General features: G+C 24.0%; 1 protein-coding gene across 1 annotated transcript in view; it reads right to left on the reverse strand.

Annotated features, from left to right (window-relative positions):
- LOC129962745 (synaptotagmin-12-like) overlaps window positions 1-6,165 on the reverse strand; it is a 43,669-nt gene extending 37,504 nt beyond the window's left edge. Inside the window, exon 1 of the mRNA XM_056076728.1 lies at window positions 5,925-6,165. The gene's annotated coding sequence lies outside the window, so the exon portion shown is untranslated. The remainder of the gene's footprint in view (window positions 1-5,924) is intronic.
- Between the last annotated feature and the right edge of the window lie 1,530 nt (window positions 6,166-7,695).

Below are 7,695 nucleotides of genomic sequence, written 5' to 3' on the forward strand. Positions count from 1 at the left end.
AAAATAAAAACCTCTACTAAAATCAGTGGCTGATTTAAGTCCTATACGACCGTAAGCAAGGTACAATATTACCCCCCCCCCCTTTTAGTAAGATGGTCAATTTAGTTTCACAGTTCAGCATTTTTTAAAAAATATGTTAATGATTTATTTTTGGCTAATATTTTTTCCTTTTCTTAACTTTATGAATACATATTTGTTTTTATTTATTTATTATGACCCTAGAATATTCGCTATCTGCATTTGTGTGCAATATTACTGAAGTAGATAGTCGGTAATCCAAACATTTTAATAACTAAGTGAACGTAATAAAAATATAGGAACCTGGTCAGTTATCCTTGATAAAATATTAATATTATCCTAAGATTATATCATTGATAGAGGTTATATTTATTAAAAATTCATTTATTTGGTACCTAAGAAAATAATTTTTGTTATACATCTGCTTGTGACCCCCCCCCACCCCAGCTGAATAAAATAAATAAGAAAGAATGTGTGTCTCTGTGGATGTGTGTACTTGCTGTGCAGAGTAGATAGTTCGACCTGGTTACTAATAAATTTGGCATAGGCAGTTTGAAGATTGGAAAACCCCTGAGCAATTGTTTTAAGATTTTAATTGATGAAAATTTAGGCGAGATTTTGCCCTTTTTATAGGATAACTTCCTAAATATTATTCAATCAAGTTAATTTTCATGCCATTTTAGAATTAAAAAATAACCTTTTTAATAGAATTAAATTAATTGTCTTAACATTTTTTAATGAATTTTGAATAATATTTATGGTAAATCCCTAAATGTTATTCAGTTAAGTTAATTGTAACATCATTTTAAAAATAAAAAAATTATCTTTTAAATAATATTAAATTAACTATCCTTTTTTTATGAATTTTGATGATTTTTAAATTTATTATTTAAAATCATTACTTTCTACTCTAAATTGCTCTGTTGCATTATAATTAAAATCATTTAACTTGTTTCATGAAATAATTAATCGCGTGATCTTTTGTTAAAAATAACGAAAAAAAATCTGCTCGTATTTTGCGTTGTTTAAATGCGGAATAAGAAAATGAAATTTCATTACCGCGCAAGACAGTTCGCTGTTAGCAGCTCTATTACTCGAAGAGTTACATTATTAGTGGCATAACGATATCACTAAACTAGATTCTAATGGGAGGTTCATAAAATAAACAGAAGAAGTCAAAGTTATCAAAGCTATACGATTTTGAAGACTTTCATTATTAAAAAAATATTTTATGAAACAAATTATAGAAATCAAACTATGCACAAGGGATTTAACAAAAATTAAGCATAACTGTAATAGTTGATCCCCAAAGGTGGTTAATTAATTATAAAATCAGCACCAGTAAAAGTATTGAAATAAAGATGCGTGTTCTCTATTTTCTTTTCAATACGAAATTCGATACAGATTTTTAATTATTAGAACCATTTTCCAAATTTCATCTATCCACTCTGTTGCATTTTTAATTTAACGTGTTCAGTAACAGAATTCGAAACATAATATTTTTAAAAGCAAGGAGGTCTTAAAAAGTAGAAAGTATCTAAATTTCGATTTTCGAAATGAAGCTGAATTTTTCAACGATAATAATATTTTTTTTCTCATACAATCAAGTGAAAATAATAAATTATAAAATCAAGTGAAAATATATAAAATAATTTAAAAAATGAATATTTGTAATCTATTGATCTGTAGGAGAATTATTTATCAATAAAAGCCTCGAGATAAAGTTTAAATAAGTATATATTGTCCATACAGTAAGCTAAATACCAGAATATGAAAACTTGTAATAAGCTGGTTTTTTTTTTAACAATTAGAGAACGGTCATCAGGGGATTTTATTTAAAATGTTATGCCTTTTCTTTTATATATCTCCAGAAATGAAAAGATTGAATTAATATGCATTGAGTATTTCTTTTGTAAAGTCAATTAATTTTGATTAATAATTAGATAACCGGATCATGGAATTTTATACAGAAATTATCTGTTAAATACTCTTTCTTTTGTTTATCTCCAGATATACAAATACTGAAATAAATCATACTAAGTATATATAAAAAAATGTTAATCATGTTTTTTAAGTAAACAAACTTGGTAAACAACATTTTGATTTAAATATAAGAAACAGACAATTAATTATAGGCCAGGTATGAAATGAACAGCTAATGAAATTAATAGCCTTGTTAACAATGAAATTTGGCGCTTTTAAACTACAAACCTCTCTCTATATCAAGTAGAAATGAAATAATATACTTTTTTTAATGTTAAGTAAGTAAATACTACCATATAATGCACTTTAAATTTTTCTCTTGCATTAAATATAAATAATATATGATATTACATTTTTATAAATAAATTAAAAAATAAATATTTTAAAGATATAATTCATTATTGTTGCTAAATTGGCCGAGTTTTCATTAGAAATAATTTTTAGCTTTTTGATTATTTGATTATTTTTTGATTACCTTTGTAAAATTATATATACAGGAAATATAATATTATAGTACGTTACATATAAAATATATAATACGACGGTTTAAAAAGAAGAATTTTATATATTACGCTCCAAAGTTATTTCTCAAATTAATACTTAAAAGTTACAATACCTTGATATAAAATTTAAATCTTCTGAGCTTAAAAAATTTCGGATAGAAATTTGTTTAACTACTTTACGTCTTTCACGACGTAATTCAGAATTTGTAAAGTTATTAGGCTTAGTTATCTGTATCTAAATGTTGATTTATATCCATTGAAATCCATTGAAATTATTTAAAGACTGCAAAACTGAAAACATTAAAATACGAAATATTGTGTTTACTAATACCCTTTTATATTCTAAATTCTTATTGACGAAGCATTTTTAATATGAATAAATGTATGCCTTAATTATCGTTTGAAGTATTCTTAAATTTTTAAGGAGTATTAATTAATGAAAATGTAATAATATTTAAAGACAAATATTTATTTCTGTATATTTGCATCCTTTCTTCGTTTTCAAAAGTAACACAATTCATAAACTTGGGGATTTTAAACAAATACTTTAGAAAATGTTGAAAGAAGTTTAGATTATATTTTACCGATTTAATAAAGTTTATTTTCAATTATTGCTTCAAAGCATTTCAATTCGTTATCATTAATAAAAAAAAGAAATACATTTTTAACATTTGATTAAGTGATCAGTTTATCCTAATAATACTAATATTAAAGCTTACTGAACGAACTTAACTGAAATACTGATGTTAAAGTTTAATACAATTTGAATTTAATTTCTTGATTGATTATAATAATATGATTGATTATAATAATATTTTTTTTATAAAAGAAGTGTTTAATTAGGTAATGAATATATCATCCTATTGTTTGACCTAGAAACCTTACAACACTGAATTCATAATGGAAATCATTATATAGATTTCCGTTTTATATTTTATTAAATTAAAATAGCATTTTTAGTAGGAATTGCTGAACATATTTTAATAATTCAGAGTATATTTAGTAATAAAAAATCGTACAGTCTTTTTTCGAATAAAAACCCTTCAAAACTAAACGCATAATGGAAGTAATTGTTTAAATTTTTTTAATGTTCCCTGCAATAAAAATAAAATTCTGTTTCTGAAAATGTGACTCGGTTTGAAGATATGAATCTAAATGCTTGTTTCAAAATGCTTAAATGTTGAACATCATATCAAAGTTAAAAATCTTGCATTTTTTAAAACGTACTTCCTTTTTATACTTTGTAGCTGCGGTAAACACTGTAAGAGTTTAGCAAGTATTTTTAATCTGATTTTGAGAATTTTTTTCATTTTCAAAGATTTTATATATTTTTTAAAATTCTTCCTTATTTTTCTAAATACATTAACTTAGCATCTTTATTATTGTTGAAGTTAGGATTTTTTTTCAGTAAATATACTATTGTTCAAATTTATCATAAGAAAAGTTAATCATGTATTTTTGCTGAATAATATACATTTATTAAGTTTACTATATATTTTCATTTATTATACTGTAGAGCCTTTTATTTACTAAATTATTACTATGTATTTTTGGGTTATCTTCGATTCATCAGCTACGCAAACTAATAGATTAATAGATCATTTAATTTTGTTTCAAACAGCTTTTCCCTTTCTTCTAAAAAATAGTCTTTAAAAAGAATTATTATTTAATGTCATTGAGACAAAAAAACAAACAAACATATTTTTTTTTATATAGGACTTTATAAGAAAAATTAGGTTTCTAAAATAAGAAATTAAGAAATATTATATTAAAACACAAAATGTTGATGAGAAACAATGACAATAACGAATAAGACAAAATTTTTGAATTAAAATAATCACTGATAAAAGGTTTTGAATATTGTAAACTAATTGTATTTTTGAGGAATAAAGAATTATCCAACTAGAGAATACAAACTAATTTATTTGATTACTTTAATTTTTATGCATAGCTAAATATAGCATGTTACTACCTAAATTAATCTGAAAAACTTATTTAAAATAACTCTTATTTATTTAGAGTTGTTTGCACAAATTAATAATATCAGATAAAAAAAATAAGATTTTTTTATTAGTCATATTATTTATATATTGATTTGAATGATTTTGAATAAAAACATACCAATCTTTCATTCATCAAAATCAATAAAATAATTTATGTTATATATCATATTAATTCAAAAAGTTTCAAAAAAATAGCCATTTAAATATATGAACAACAGTATTTCAAACTCATGATTAACATTTGTTTTAAGTGTATAAATTAAAATGATTTGAAGCTAAAAACAGAAATAGTTGTTTTACTCGTATTATGGTTTTTAAAATCTGGAAAGAAAACTTCTCAAAAACCTTTTAAGCCTAATTCAGATTTGTTTTTAGTTTTCATAAAAATTATCCTTAAGGCATATCATAATCATCCATAAGTTATATAATATGTCTTAATGTCACGACTGATGATTGATTTTCTTATAAATAAATTAAATCTTTAAAAGTCGGTTTTAAATAATATGAAGTAAATAGCTGCTATTTGCTGTCAATTATCAACAGCAAACTAAAAAAATTAATTATTGAGCAAATTCAATAGAATTCAATAAATAATTGAGCAAATTTGTTGAATTATTGAGCAACAACAATAAAAATTATTGTTCTTAGTGAAGAATTACGTGACATGGTCATTCAACATAATTATTACAGCACATATGTTGTACTATGATATCAATTAAGTAGACTATTTAATATCCAGCTAAATATTACTTAAAATAATTTCAAAACATATGAATGCTTGAATTGAAACAATTATCAATAACCGATCAAATGATTATTTATTTATTCCATACATAAATACATCATTTTACTATACATAAATCAAAATCCTGAAACTATTAAAAAAAGTTAAATAATTGATCATAATTTTTTTAGATGTGATTGTAATTGCAATAGTTTATAAAGAAAAATATTTTTTTAAAAAACATATCAAATAATTGTGAAAAAAAATCGTATTAAAGGGATATCAAATGTTGCTACGATATTCATGTATCCTGATTTATGATATATTATAACTCGACAACCCGGAAGATGCTTTTGAATTTTTATAAGAAAAACTATTTTAAATTTCGAACACCATCTCTATGAAGATAACCATTGATACAATATTTTTATGTAATATGAAAAAAAAAACAACATAAATTTACCGGTGAATGACTCACATTACATGCAAAAATATGTTGATATTATTCTAATTAAAATAAATTCACAGAAGATTTATCGAAGTTTTTCTATATTAAAAATAGAGATATTTTCTATAACTGCAGCAGACAAATTAATACTATGATTCTTAAAACAAATCCACTCTTTTGAAGCATTAACCACGTGAGCAAGTTATCAATAAATACGAATTTAGAAACACGCAAACGATACTTACTGTTTTTCTATTGGTTGCCAGATGTCGCCTGAGAAGAGAAAGTACTTGTGCTTTGTATTCTTTTTGTATCCGCGCTCGAAATCACGTCCCAGAATTCACGCAAAAATCCTTCTTGGGAAATTAAAAAATCCTTCAAAATGCTTCGTTACGAGATTTGTAAGAAGGAGAACAAAATATAGGTGCGAAGGCTGGTGACGCCATTTTGGAAAAACGTCATATTTTGTAGCGATTCGCTAGACGTTCTGTGTTGCTGTCTGTCTAGCAGTCTTGACTTCACTGAAGAGAACCAAGTTTCTCCAGTGTAGTATTTTCCAGGCAAGGCAGGAATTATTGATCGTTGCAATCCGCGCTACCCCCTAACCATTTGCAGAAGCTGTAGAGCGTCTAATGTTCTATTTTCAATAGGCAGCATTTTGGAATTCCTCCAGATGGAACACTCTTTCAATGCGGTATCTTCCAGAAAGAATTTAATTTATAATATTTTTGCAGAAGAATGTCATTCAATAAAAATTGTCACAAAAATTTTACTTCATTAAGACAATTCAAATATGAGAATTTTATTCTCTAATTTTTAAAAAAAATCTATTAATGTATTATGGTATTAAATCACATAAAGTCACAATCACATGACATATGTAACTTCGAATCATAAAATATTTAATTACCCATCACATTATACTGTTCTGTAAAATCACTACATCATTTTTTCCTCCAGCAAATTGTGAAACTTTTTTAAAAACCAAAAAGGAATTTGATGCCTGCAAAATGAACTAAATTTTTTTTCAAAATTGTGCTTAATTAACATTAAAAGATTTTTAATGTTAATTAAGCCACAATACTAAATCATTAAAACGTTATTTTCGTCATATTTTTTTTATAAATTTTTATCTAATAATATCCTTTTATTAATTTTTTTTGTTGGAAAATTTGGTATTTAAAAAAACAGTAGCCTGGTAGTCAGAAATTGAACAGACTAAACAACCCATTATAATGTTATCTTTAAATGTTTATATTTAAAATCGCTTATAAATCGCAGCTAGAAAAAATATAGTAAAATGTATTCTCTGTAATTAAATAATAGCGCTTAAAAAATAAGAAGAGTAAGTAAAAAATAATAGCACTTTAAAAAATAAGAAGTAAAAATCTTATATTCTTGAGTTTTTCACCATAAATTATAAGCAATCAACTACGTCTTTTTATATCTCCCAACTAAAAGCTACTTAACATATGTAGATTATGTTTACATTAAATTTATTTGCAAATCTTTTGCAAACCCTCTCTAAAGACTCTTCTAAAATAAGTTTTGAATATTTTATACAAAATATTCTTAGAGAAATTCATGTTTTCTATGAAATTTTAAAATTAAACTGAAAGAAAAAGTAAACATTTACAATGGTTAAGTTTTAGTAGGATAATATTCATCTATATTTATCAGTTTGAAGAAATATATTTTATATGAAAATTCAAGGAAGGTAACATATTTTTAAATTTTATTCCTAACACCAAATTTCTAGAATATTTTTAAAAGGAATACATTATATAAAAAGTTTTCAATTATTTTTGGAAAAATAATATTTTATTCCAAGGAAGAAAAACTAAGTCACTGGTTTTTATGCAATTTCATTATCGTTGAGTGCATATAATGGATGTCTTCAGAAAACCTATTGATGTAAAAGAATTTTTATGCACAAATAATGCAATTTTTAGTAAGCATAGCATTAAAATTTTTATCACTAAATTGATATTTTTATAAAAAATATTTATATGAATT

Source organism: Argiope bruennichi, chromosome 3 (assembly GCF_947563725.1).
Source record: "Argiope bruennichi chromosome 3, qqArgBrue1.1, whole genome shotgun sequence".
Lineage (NCBI taxonomy): Eukaryota > Metazoa > Arthropoda > Arachnida > Araneae > Araneidae > Argiope > Argiope bruennichi.